Source organism: Camelus dromedarius, chromosome 4, assembly GCF_036321535.1.
Source record: "Camelus dromedarius isolate mCamDro1 chromosome 4, mCamDro1.pat, whole genome shotgun sequence".
In the NCBI taxonomy this organism is placed as follows: Eukaryota; Metazoa; Chordata; class Mammalia; order Artiodactyla; family Camelidae; genus Camelus; species Camelus dromedarius.
The window spans coordinates 59,947,234-59,960,643 of record NC_087439.1 but is presented as its reverse complement, the minus strand read 5'-3'; the positions used below and the strand labels follow the sequence as shown (position 1 = coordinate 59,960,643).

Sequence of the window (13,410 nt, the reverse complement as noted above, 5' to 3'; positions counted from 1 at the left end):
ATACTTATTACTATATATATATTAATACCTACAGCAAGCTCTAAAAAGTCTATACAAAGATATACTCAAAAACACTAAAGATAAATCAAAATGGAATTCTAAAAATTGTTCAAGTGATCCAGAAATCAGAAAAAGTGTAACAGAGAAAGGAAAAACACATAAACAAAACAAACAAAAAGGCTCAAGCTTATTATTAAATGTAAGTGATCTAACTATATCAATTAAAATATAGAGATTGGAAGAGAGTATTTAAGAAACCAACTATATGCTATCTACAAGAAATTAAACTCCATATGTAATAATATAGACAGGTTGAAATAAAAGGACAGAAGATGTATCATGCAAATACAAATCAACAGAAAGTAGGTGTGGCTATACTAATATCAGATAAAGTAGTCTTCAGAAAATTACAGATACAGAGAGTGACCCTCTATGATGATAAAGAGGTCAATCCATTAAGGCAACAAGACAATCTGAAATATGTATGCATCAAACAACAAAGCTGCAATATGTATGAGGTAAAAACGGACAGAACTGAAAGGAACAGACAATCCACAATGACAACTGCGAGACTTCATTACTTCTCTCTCAATGATGACAGAACTAGACAGAAGATAAGAAGAATATAAGAACTGAACAACATAACAAACCAACAGGATCTAATAAACGTTTACGGAATTCTCCACCCCTAATAGCAGAAAACACATTGTATTCAAATACCCATAGAACATATGCCACAGTAGGCCATATTCTGGACTGTAAAACAAGTATCAACAAATTTTTAAAAACTGAAATAGTATAGTGTGTGTTTTCTGACTACCATCTACTCTAACTAGAAACTGGTATCAGAAAGACAACAGGAAAATCTTCAAACACAATGGAAACTACAAATACACTTCTAAATAATAGATCAAAGTCTCAAAAGAAATAAAAAAAAATTGAACTGAGTAAAAATAAGGATAAAACATATCAAAATATACATGACACAGCTATGGCAGTGCTGAGATGTAAATTCATACTATTAAATGTATTCATGTGAAAAGAAGACAAGTCTCTTATCAATAATCTATGTTTTCACCTCAAGATCCTAGAAAAACATCAAAATAAATGCAAAGCAAGTAGAAGAATGTATATAATAAAGAATATAAATCAATAATATTGAAAGCAGAAAAAATACAGAAAAATCAAAGAAATTATGACTTGGCTCTTCAAAAAGAGTAATAAAATTGACAAATCTCTTACAAAACTGTCAAGGAAAAAATAGAGAATACACCAATTACCAATACTAAGAATGACACAGTGATAGAGGCTGCAGATATCAAAAGAATAGTAAGGGAATATTACAAAGAAACTTGTACACACATATTTGAACTCCTGGATAAAATAATGCAATATTTCAAAAAAGACAACCTACCATAACTCACCAAATATGAAACAGGTAATTTTCATAGTCTAACATATTTGTAATTACACTGGATTGAATAACACAATGATTGTTAAGGAAAACTGAAGTTATCATCTGAAAAAATTCCCATTGAAAGAATTCTCTAGGCCAGAATTCTACCAAATGTTTAAAGAAAAATTGACACAAATTCCGTTCAGTCCCTTCCATAAAACAGATGAAAATGCAACATTTTGCAATTAATTTTATGAAGTCAGTAGTACTCTGACTCCAAAACCAAAGACAGCACACACCAAAAAAGATAACTACAAACCAATATCTCTCATAAATATGGATGGCAAAAATCCTTAACAAGATATTAGCAATTAAAATTCAGCAATATATTTTCACTATGACCAACTAGGGTTTATTCCAAGGATGCAAGGCTGGTTCAATATTTAAAAATCATTTCATTACTCCATATTAACAAGATAAAGAAAAATCACGATTACATGAATTGATACATAAAAAGCATCTGACAAAATTCAACACTCAGAAAATAGGAATAGAGAAAACTTCAACTTGATAGAGTATCTACAAAAACCTATAGCCAATATCATGGTTAATGGTAAAACCAAATGTTTTCTTCCTAAAGGGAATAAAGAAAAAATATCCTCTCTAAATCACTATTTAAAGTACTGCTAGAAGTTACAGTCAAGGCAAAAAGTTAGGAAAAAGAAATGCACAGAAACTGAAAAGAAAATTGTACCTATTTGCAGATAACATGACTGTCTACATAGAAAATCCCAAGGAATTTACAAAAAAATCTAGAACAGTAAGTTAGTTCAGCAAGACTGAAGGATACAAGATAAACATACAAAAGCCAATTGCACTTCTATATACTGGCATGTAGGCACCAAAATGTAAAAATACAACACCCTTTATAATCGTTTAAGAAAAATGAATTACTTAGCTATAAATCTAATAAGACATACAGTGCTGGGATGTGAAAATTACAAAATGCTGATAAAAGAAACAAAAACCCTAAATAAATGGAGAAACATACTGTGTTCATGAAGTGGAAGACTCAATATAGTAAAGATTTCAATGCTTTCCACACTGATATACAAGCTTAATATACAGTTCCTATCACTGCAAGAATTTTTGTAGATATAGGTAAGATTCCTAAAATTTATGTGAAGGGTAAAGGAGCTAGAAAATTAAAACAATTTTGAAAAAATAAAGTGAGAGGAATAAAGCATCTAATTTTAAGACATTATATAGCCACAGAAATCAAAATTTTATGGTATGGATTGGTGGAAGGATAGACACACAGATCAATGGAACACAAAGAGAACCAAGAAACACACCTACACATGTGCTCACCTGATTTTTTTTTACTAAGGTGAAAAGAACACAATTCAATGGAGCAAAGACAGTTGTTTGAACAAATGTTACTGGACCAATTTAGCATCTATTAGCCTCTTGCCCCCTCAAATAAAAAAATTCCCCCAAACTGGACCTAAGTTTCACATCTTATACAAACACTAATGCAAAATTAGTCATGGGCTTTAGTGTAAAATGTAAAAGTATAAAACTTCAGTACTGTAGAAGAAATCAGGTTTACATTGCTTTGGAAACAACCCAGTTGTCTTTCAGTAGGTGAATGGTAACACAAACAGTGGTACATCCATATTATGAAGTATTAGTCAGCAGTAAAAAAGAACTACTGATACCTGCAACAATCTGGATGAGTCTCTATAGAAATATGCTGCATGAAAAAAAAAGCCAATCCCAAAAGGTTACACACTGTATAATTCCATTTATATAACATTCTTAAAATGACAATATTATAGAAAGAGAAAAGATTAGTTTTTGTCAGCATTAAAGGAAAACTGTGAAAAGGAAGTAGATGTGCTTAACATAGGAATTCATGTGATGATAGAAATGTTCTGTATGTATCTTGACTGTCTTAACATCAATATCCAGGCTAGGATATTGTACTGTACAGTTTCACAATATGTTACTATTGAGAACTGGGTTAAGGGTACATAGGGTCTCTCTGTATTATTATTATTATTTTTGAAATTGCATGTAAATCTATAATTACCTCAAAATATTCTTCATTTTAAAAAGTCTTAAAAATGTAAAGAAAAAATCAGTCAAATAATTCTGCCTGGGAAATCTCTGTACTGCATAAAATGATCATTTTATTGCTTATCTCTTACACTTTCTGTATTAGGCAATTTGTTTTGATGAAGACACTAACAAAAATAATCTGAATAAAATATTAATGCTGATTAACTATAGGATAGCTGATTAAATTCATCAAAATTATAAAATCTTATTCATTTAAGACATTGATAACATGAAAAATGACGTTTCACATTACTGCATGCAAAAAGATGTGTTTATTCTTCTGATATTTCAGACAGAATTGCATGCAAGAACATTCTGCCTCTTAAGAACCACTTCATAATGCACTTCTACTATATTAAATTTTTCCAGCAATACCTCATGACATTGCTGATCCTAGTTAATCTTATAAGCATTCTCATCAGTGTCAAGGGAAACTACGTTGAAGTAACCATCTGTTAGAGATGGAAATCTTAAAGCTCTCTACAAAAATAATCATCTGGACACTTTAAGATTTCCAGGTTTTTTTTTTTTTAAGAAAAAATCAATTGCATACAAACATTTGTTAGCTGTGATCTTGACCAATTTATTTAGTATCTTTGAGTCTTAATTCTTTCATATATAAAATGGGATACTTTCTATGACAAATGACAAAATAAACTGAGTATTTTAAGTAGTCAGTAATAATACCTGACAGAGAACAGTCATTTAATAAGTTTCAACAATAACTGATGGTTCTAGGTTAAGGCATAAATAAAATAACATAGGTAGAAACTATATCATGTTGCTCTTTAAAACCTTTTGAACCAAAGACAGGTCTTTTGGGGAAGGAGACTAAATTGCTAGAGTTGTTTCCACAAAGCAGCACAATTAGAGAAAAACCATAAAGGGGTATTTGAAAATCGTTCTAGTGTAAACTACGTCACAATACTTGTGTTATGGGACACTCCTGATGATGCTGAAGAGCACTGATGCAGCCATCGTGTGGTGAAGATACCAAGAACTGGAGCTCTCCATCTTTCCATGCATGTTTTAACTGTGTTTTCTTTTTAGGCAAGAGGACTGAATGATGTAATTATCACTTTGGGGTGCATATAGTGGCTTCAAAAAAAGACACTGTCAAACTTTACTTTGCACATAATTTCCCTTCTCTATAATGTTGATATTATACACTAAAGGCTGGAAAAATGCAAAGTCGTTAAGAACAAGAGGCTTGAGAGTGAAAATGCCTGGATTTAAATCCAGTCGCCTCCGCTTCCCAGCTGGAAGACCTCACTCAATTTACTTCATGTCTCTTAGGCTAAATTTCCTTATCTACGAAAGGGGCAAGAATATTATAATATATATAAAGTTATTTGCACAATACATTTCAGCTATTAAGAGCACAAGCTTAAGTATAAAAGGGATAATTACTGAAGAGGCATCTAAAATATTTTTTCAGACAAAGTGAGATAACTGCAAAAGGGCTACTAGAATTTAAATAACTTGCAGGGTGTTTTGCCTGAATATACTCATTATTTTAAGAAAGTTTTATGCACTCTGCTCCATAAATATTTAAGAACCATTATTTCCTTTTTAGCTCACTGACGAAACTTTTCAAACATAAAATTAAACAAAACTGTCATATTTAATAATCACCTTCATAAACAGTTTATTTCTTAAAATACTTTAAAAATTGCTTACCCTACCGAGAATATTAGTCAATTCACAAAACAATTAGAACTTTATAAACATATGAATTTGTCTCCGTATCAGTCAAATAACATCTTTAGAAATCAAATTGTAATAAATAAACTACATTATGAAACACTTGAAGATTAGAAATCAAATCTCTAAACATTAAAACATTTGGGCATGGGAAGAGAAATTAACTAAGAAATTCTATAATTGTAAGTAACAGCTGCACAGTCAATATTTAATCACTATATTGTGAGACAGTTCAGTAGTGGAAGACAGGATTAACATATTGCTTTAAAACATTCCATTACTTTCTGCATCTGTTTACTGATAATAAAAGACACAGCTGTTCTAAACGAAACACACTAACAGGTGTAAAGTGCCAATTTGGCATTTTACATAAAAGTTACTCATTATTTCCTTTTGGAATACTCTAAAATTATACTCTAAGCATAGCTACCAATAACTTAAAGAATTTTTTATACGAACTTGGATTATTCTAGTCATTGAGGAAAAGATACGCTTCTTTCTCCATGAATTCAAGATTATTTTTAAACAGTACACATCCTGAACTAATTATAATTACCCCAGATGTTTTCCATAAAAGTGGTCACACATCTGAATTGGGTTTCTTAAGCAACTGTTCTATATCAAATTTACTGCAAAGAGCATCAAAATTATGAAGTAACACTGTATCAGATTCACTATGTTTAAGGTACAAATGATAATGAAGCTTGAGCTTATAATTTATTTTGACAAGTACTCCAGCTAATCTGTAGCCATATGTATTTAATCTAAGGCCATCATGAGGAAATTCAGTTTTTTAAATAATAAATTCTCCATAATCACTAACCTAAAACATGTCAAAGTAACCAAAATTTGTGAATACTATAAATGTAACTATATAGTTTTGAGAGGTTTTTTTTGTTTGTTTTTAAAACATAATACACTACAATGAACTCAAAATGTCCTGAGTAAAAGAACTAACTCCATTCTAGCAATTTAAATATCCTTGATAACTAATTTTTTAATTTTACAACAGTGAAATTTTAAGACAATCACAAGATCAATGACAATGACAGTATTTAATGTATTGGTGATAAGAAAGAATATTGTGAAATATTTTAGTTTGGCCAATATATTTATTTTAATATATAAACTTGGAGAGGCAAAGTTAAGGGAGAATGTCAAAGGAGTCCAAAGCATTCCAGTCGCTTTCTTTTCTTTTCCTTAAATTAAGACATTTGTCAAATTAGCTTTAGAAAAAAGTTCACTAACATGTACATTTAAAAAGTCCTTGAGACCATGTCTATATCCTGAGATATACACCTGAGGAAAAACATATAAAATATTTACATTTCGCTTATTTAGGATTTTACAAGTTACTCAGATCTTCCTCCAGTAGTTCCTTTTCTTTGTTGTCTAAGGTTTAGATGATTTTAAATTCAAATAAAATACCCTATATCTTTGCAGTAAAGTGAACTCAGCCAGGTTATTTAGTTACAAAAGTTTTCTGGTCCTTCTGGGAACAATTATGATCAGTGAAAATTCTATTAGTTTGCTGCTTAAATTTTGAAAAGAGACATAGAAAGCGATTTTTTACATCAAAAGAGTAAAGTTTAATTAGGTCCCATTTGTTTATTCTTGCTTTTATTTTTATTGCTTGGAAAAACATTAATTTTATTGTGGGATCTAATAAAGCTTAACTCTACCTATAATGTGGTAAAATGATGACATGTTACCTTAGAAACATACCATGAAATTTTCTAATTTGCAAAATAAATCAAGTAAATAGTCAACAATCCAAATCATATGATACAGAAATTCATGAGCTGTTTATATAGACTTCATAAAGTCTTTAGTCTCCATAAATTTAATTACCATATTGTAACCATTTATCCAAGCTATCTTAATCTTTATCATATTTAATTATCAAGAAAAGGGTTTATTATCTGGAATTATGTACATGCTGTGGTGTACAAACTACAAAAAGTATAATGCATAGTTTAAAGGATTTTTAAATTCCTTTCTCGTACAAGATTACACTAAATTATTTAATTTTTACCATAACTAGATATACATATACATTCAAGTAATTATATATTTATTTTGCATTCTTATCATGTTCTTAAGGAAAGCTGGTCCAACCAGCCCATATTATTAAAAGAAAGTTGAGGTAAATATTAAAGAAAACAACAACTAGGAGTAGAAACAAACAAACAGAGGTTCCCTTAGAAAACAGGTTTTAAAATAACACTTGCTAAAGCAATTAACACAATTTGGGGAAAATAAGACAAAATGGCAACCAAGAGGGACAAAAATGACTTGTCAATTCATTAACAATAACAGAAATGACAGCTTAATGCCTTTAAAGAATGAACCTTTAAGTAAATTAGAGAATGAATGTTTCTAATAACTAAAAAATTGAATTTTAAAACTCCATACTGTATAAATATAGTGAAATTTCTAGATTAAATTAAATTTGGTTATATTTCTATATATTTCTACTCCTGACTCTTTCTAGTATGTATCAGTATGGTCAGAATCATGAGATATTGGCATAGGGTTTTACATTACATAGCACTTGAGTAATCACTGCAGTTCATCTAATAATCAAGTAATGAGTTATAGCTGTGGCTTGAAAAATTTTAGGATGTTAAGAGGTCAATAAATTCTTTAAACCTCTTTCATAATTCAATAATCTTACTGCAGTATCTCTTACTTTAGTCTCAAAAATTGATATATTTCCTCCAAAACTAGTAACAATGCCTAATTATAATCATATGTTCAAATGGGTTTTCATAAAATGGTACATTAGGACTAGCTTGTAAAGTTGTCTTGTAAAGTTTTTTCCAGTATTGACTGTAATTCCTACAACCAAAAGTGGTTATCCATCTAGTAAATTCTGAGGGCATTAATGAATAAGTCTAAATAGTGTGCTTTCCTTCTACCTCATTCAGTATTTCTTCAGATGGAGTAAAATTCTTCTTCCCATACATTCTCTGGTTTTCAAAGACTCAAAAGTCTGCATCAATGTGTAGATACACACAGGGTAATATACAGGGAATTTCATTTAAAAAGGGTATATTAGAAGTTTAACTTAAATCCACGGAATTAGTTTTGCCTCTCCTTTACTTGAGATGTGAACAGTGCTTAAAAAGGAAATAGATATGGAGGTATGACTTATGTCAGATAAAGTCCAATTTCTAGTGAAAGGAATAAATTATAAAATAATGCTTATAAATATCTTTCAAAAAGTTACATATGCATTGTATCACCTTGTCTTACATCGAAAGATAAAAATATTCTTGTTCTCACTGAGAACTTAAGTAAATAGCTTTTATTGCTCTCCTTCACAACTTAATTTCTAATTCCAATTTTAAGTACTGATTAACAGTACAGAAAATTCGGTTATGCTTCAATTTTTATGATTAAATAAAATAAGACAGCCATAAATACAAAAGATTACTAATGCATATTAATTCATCAATTCATTATAATTATTAATATTAAAACCCTCTATTTTATGTAGTAAATTAAGTGAATTTTAAAGAACCGAAATTTTATTGTTAGGTACATAGTATCAGAAAAGTCAAAATATTACCTATTAAAAATCAAAAAGGATTTTCAAATTGTCCTGTGGCTGTGTGGTTTGAATTTATTCAGGTTTTTAAAAACCAACTTAAAATTAAAAACTCAAATATCATATATGACTTGTTTACACAGAGTAAAAGATCATCAATGCATTATTTGGAGTGTCAAAGGAGGAAGAGAGAGAAAGATAAGCGATGGAGATCAAGACGAAACAGAACTGACACAGACCTTGGGATAAACTTTTATGGGGTTTGGTGATCTCTGTGTACATTTCAAGTTCTGATGACAGTACAGTTGATTAGACAAGTATAGTTTGGAATGGAGTTGTTGGTTTAAATTCAGATTGGCTTGGCCTGCTGAGGTCCACTTTCAGGAGAATATTCTAGTGAGCACAACAATACTGTGAATCAAGACTTTTGTGATACTTACGCCAAAATTTTAAAAACATTAATAAAGAAATACAGTACACCCAATGCTGATTAAGGCTGCAACTATTAACCTTAACCTTGTTAAATTAGTTCCTAAAAACATCCTCTTTTTTCAGAGATTTACTATACAAAAAGTAGATGTTATTAATTAACATGGCTTATGCAAACAGTGCTTTTAATATTTGTTCTAAAGTAACTGAAATATCTTTCATTTGCACGTTAATTTATCTAACAAAGTTTCATAATTCAAAAGTAAATGTCTGCCTTATCCATTTCAAATGATAAACTCTTGAATGAACAAAATTTGGATGATAAAGCTAAATTCAGAATATGTCCAGTTTCAGAATAATATATATATAAGAAGCTAAAGCAAAACATTTATTCTAGATATTTGACCTGTGTTATAGCAACCATATTTATAATTGAAAGGACCCCAACAAATTCTAAATGTAAAGTTATTATTATTATTCAGTACCCATTCATAAAGGGTTTGAAGTACATAGAAAACATAGTAATAACCATTAATAAAATATAAATTCAAAATTTTTGTATATAATATTATAGCTTACCACATCGATGTTGACTTCTTTGCCTGAGAATAAAAGATAATTCAGCAATCAAATAATATTAAAATATTGTCAGTTAATTGGTTAAATGTTAGAAAGGACTAGGAGAAAAAAAATCAATACTTACACAGGCAATCTAAGCTGTTTCTTATGATAGTTACCATTATTGAGCATGTACTATATGTCAAATACCATGTATAACTGTTTACATTGATGACTGGTAACTTTTAAATCATCTCTACAAGAGTGGCATTTTCCAAATTTTACAAATAATGTGACCATGTGATTTACTAACAAAATTGGTACATTTCTGAGAATAAAGGCAGGGGCCACTATTAACAATTATGCTAAGAGGACAGGTATAATGTCATTCTAAGTGAAGTAAGCCAGAAAGAGAAAGAAAAATACCATATGAGATCACTCATATGTGGAATCTAAAAAAAAACAAAAACAAAAAAACAAACATAAATACAAAACAGAAACAGACTCACAGACATAGAATACAAACTTGTGGTTGCCAAGGGGGGTTGATGGGAGGGGATAGACAGGGAGTTTAAAATTTGTAGATACTGACAGGCATATGTAGAATAGATAAACAAGACTATATGGTATAGCACAGGGAAATACATACAAGATCTTGTGGTTGCTCACAGCAAAAAAAAAAGTGTGACAAGGAACATGTATTTGTTCATGTATAACTGAAAAATTGTGCTCTACACTGGAATTTGACACAACATTGTAAAATGACTATAACTCAATAAAAAAAGTTTAAAAAATAATCAATCCCACTTAATACTTGTAAGTTAAAAATTTTACATATAAAGAATAATTATAAAATGCTAAGTTTATCAAATATTTACTGACTTTAACAGTGATGATAATGTTAGCTATTGATTCTTAAAGAACTAAAATATCATAAATAAAATATACTTAACACAAACTACAATGAAACAAATTTAACCTTCTTTAAATGACTAAAAAATCTCTTCCAGATCTTGCCTTGCTCTAAGAATCATCACTATGAATATAAATTAGTGTGCAGTATTTTAGGAATAATTCAGCTATCAAACATAGTGGTAAGGAATTTATTTTAAAATACATTTAACATAAGTTAAATACATGCAATCATATTATTCTCCATAATGCTCATATTATTTTGGATTAATTTTATCAACCTATAATCTCCTACCATAATTAAAATTAAACCTAATTACATACTCAATATTTAAAGTTCTTACATCTTTCATGGAGAACAATTAATTAGAATATATAAGGTATATAGCATCTTGCTGAATTTTTACACCCTGATCTTCTACTTATGTTCCCTCTATATTTTTTGTTTCTAACTTCTCCTACACTAAGATCCTCAAGAAACCTATTTTGAAATATCGCCTAATATTCTATCCTGTTGATCCATACTACTTCCTTCCTTCCTCATCTCCCAATTGTTAGTTTCCTTCTCTTTAGTTAACCTTATCATCTCCTTAAGAGATCATTAGTAAAGAATCATCTGTATTTGATGCATTTGAACAAGGAAAGGGGAAGAAAATATATGCTGCCAAGTTGTGCGGCAAAAATTGGCCTTCCTATTACTAGTTTTTTCTACTGGCTAAATTCAAACAAAAATTTTGATTCATGGGGAAAAAAAAAAAGATGGCAAAAATTGAACAATCAAGTATGGGTTTTTCATGGCCAACCCAAAAAGGATAATTTTGAGACCTATTACTTATATATAGCGTTTATGTCCTACACATCTTTATTTTAACAGCATATTTATAAGTACTCATGCAATAGTTTTAACAGTGATAGTACATACCAGTTGACATATTGAATCCAAAGCTTTAATGAAAAAATAAAGAAAAGCTCTATGAGAAATTTGTAATTATGCAACTAATATAGAAAATATTTCAGATTTTGCATTAAAAAATACTTTTTAAATTAGAAGCAGGAATTACCAAGAATTTCCTGATGATTTTCTGAATTCTTCATCTGTAAGTGTACCAAACTTCTTAATTCTCAGATTAAGCCTCTGAAAATATATGAATACATATTTTATAAATTTAAGAAACTGTAGCATTGAAAACAAAAGACAACTGAAGAAGACAACATAGCTAGTAATTTTTCCTGAGGAAAAACAATGTATCTAATAATTTTTTCTCAGGAAAGAACAAAAAAAATTAAGAACAACATTTAGAGTATCTGATATATATATAACTTGTAGAGGATAAATAGTAAACAAAGATAGATGAAATTTTAACAGATGAAGATGAATACAATCTCCTAACCTTCGAAGAATCATAAAGACAGAAAATTTGCCTTACCAGATATTAAAATTTACTATATAGCAATAATTATAAAAAGTGTAGTTCTGATAACAAAATACCCTCACCAATGTTAAAAATAAATAACAATAATTCATTTGTTGGGCACATACTGTGGGTCAATCATTGTGTTAAATGATATATGTTTTACTTATATTTATATTTTATTTAATGACTCATTTAGTACTTGCAATAAATTTGTAAGTTTATTCTGTTTTACAGATGAGGAAAGAAAAGTGTAGAGGTTAACACTCAAGGGAATAGAACTAATATACTTGAGTGTATATAATAACTGTATGTAATACTTTATCATATGATAAAGGTAGCATTTCAGGTAAATATGATTTATTATTAAGTTAACTGGCTAACATTTTAGGTAAAAAGGTAGATACTCATGCCACTTCTTATATCAAATTAATTTCCATATGAATTAAAGACTTCTATTAAAAATTTTAAAGTACCAGGAGAAAAAATATATTTATTTAATTTTTAATTGTGATTATTTTCTTTAAGAATACCAAGAACAAAAACCATAAGAGAAACTTCTAATATATTTAATTATGTACAAACCAAAACATCTATGTGGCAAAATATGCCACCACTAAGTTAAAAAAATTACTGGTTTATTATGTGTATGTAAATACGGAAGAAAGTTTTAATTTCTACAATAAAGGAGTTCTTACAAATAATAAAACTACTGACACTTTAAATAGAAAAAAATGGTAAAGAACAGAACAGGGGATTCACAAGAGAAGAAACAGAATGACTATTTAACACATGAAAATATTTTCATATTCAGTAGTAATCAATGAAATGCATATTAAAATAATAGGGAGGTGTCTTACTTCCCTGATGATCAAAGATAGGTGGTGTTGGCAAAGCTATGGTAAACTCTCCACTGACAATTATTGCTGATATGAGAGTTAACTACTACCATCTTTCTGCAGGTAAATGGGGTGATGTGTAGAACACCTTTTATAAAAAGTCATATTCTTAGATCCAACAATTTTGCATCTTATAAATTTATCCTAAGCAAATAAACAAATTTGCATACATTTTTGAAAAAATACATCTGTGGGCTACATTGTTTATAATGGGGAGAAATAACTGGAAGCAAACTAAACTGCAACAATATAGTACTGTTTATAAGTTCTAGCAAATCTATAGTACAATATACTGTAATACTATTAAAATGGTGATTCAAATCTATTTACTGACATGAAAATGTGTTCATGATTACTGATAAGAAAAGCAAGATATAGACCAGCATGTTTAATACTATCCTAATTTCATAAACACTGTATATA

The 13,410-nt window shown here is 29.3% G+C and overlaps 1 long non-coding RNA gene across 2 annotated transcripts in view; it reads right to left on the bottom strand.

Moving 5' to 3' along the window:
• LOC116152932 (uncharacterized) overlaps positions 1-11,812 on the bottom strand; it is a 34,992-nt gene extending 23,180 nt beyond the window's left edge. The window contains exons 1-4 of one of the 2 annotated variants that reach the window (XR_004136564.1): positions 11,738-11,812; positions 11,599-11,621; positions 9,786-9,808; positions 8,851-9,170 (exon numbers count right to left, since the gene is read on the bottom strand). This is a non-coding gene — a long non-coding RNA (uncharacterized LOC116152932). Of the gene's footprint in view, positions 1-8,850; positions 9,171-9,785; positions 9,809-11,598; positions 11,622-11,737 lie in introns of those variants that run through there. The other variant, XR_010380785.1, reaches the window with a different exon arrangement.
• Between the last annotated feature and the right edge of the window lie 1,598 nt (positions 11,813-13,410).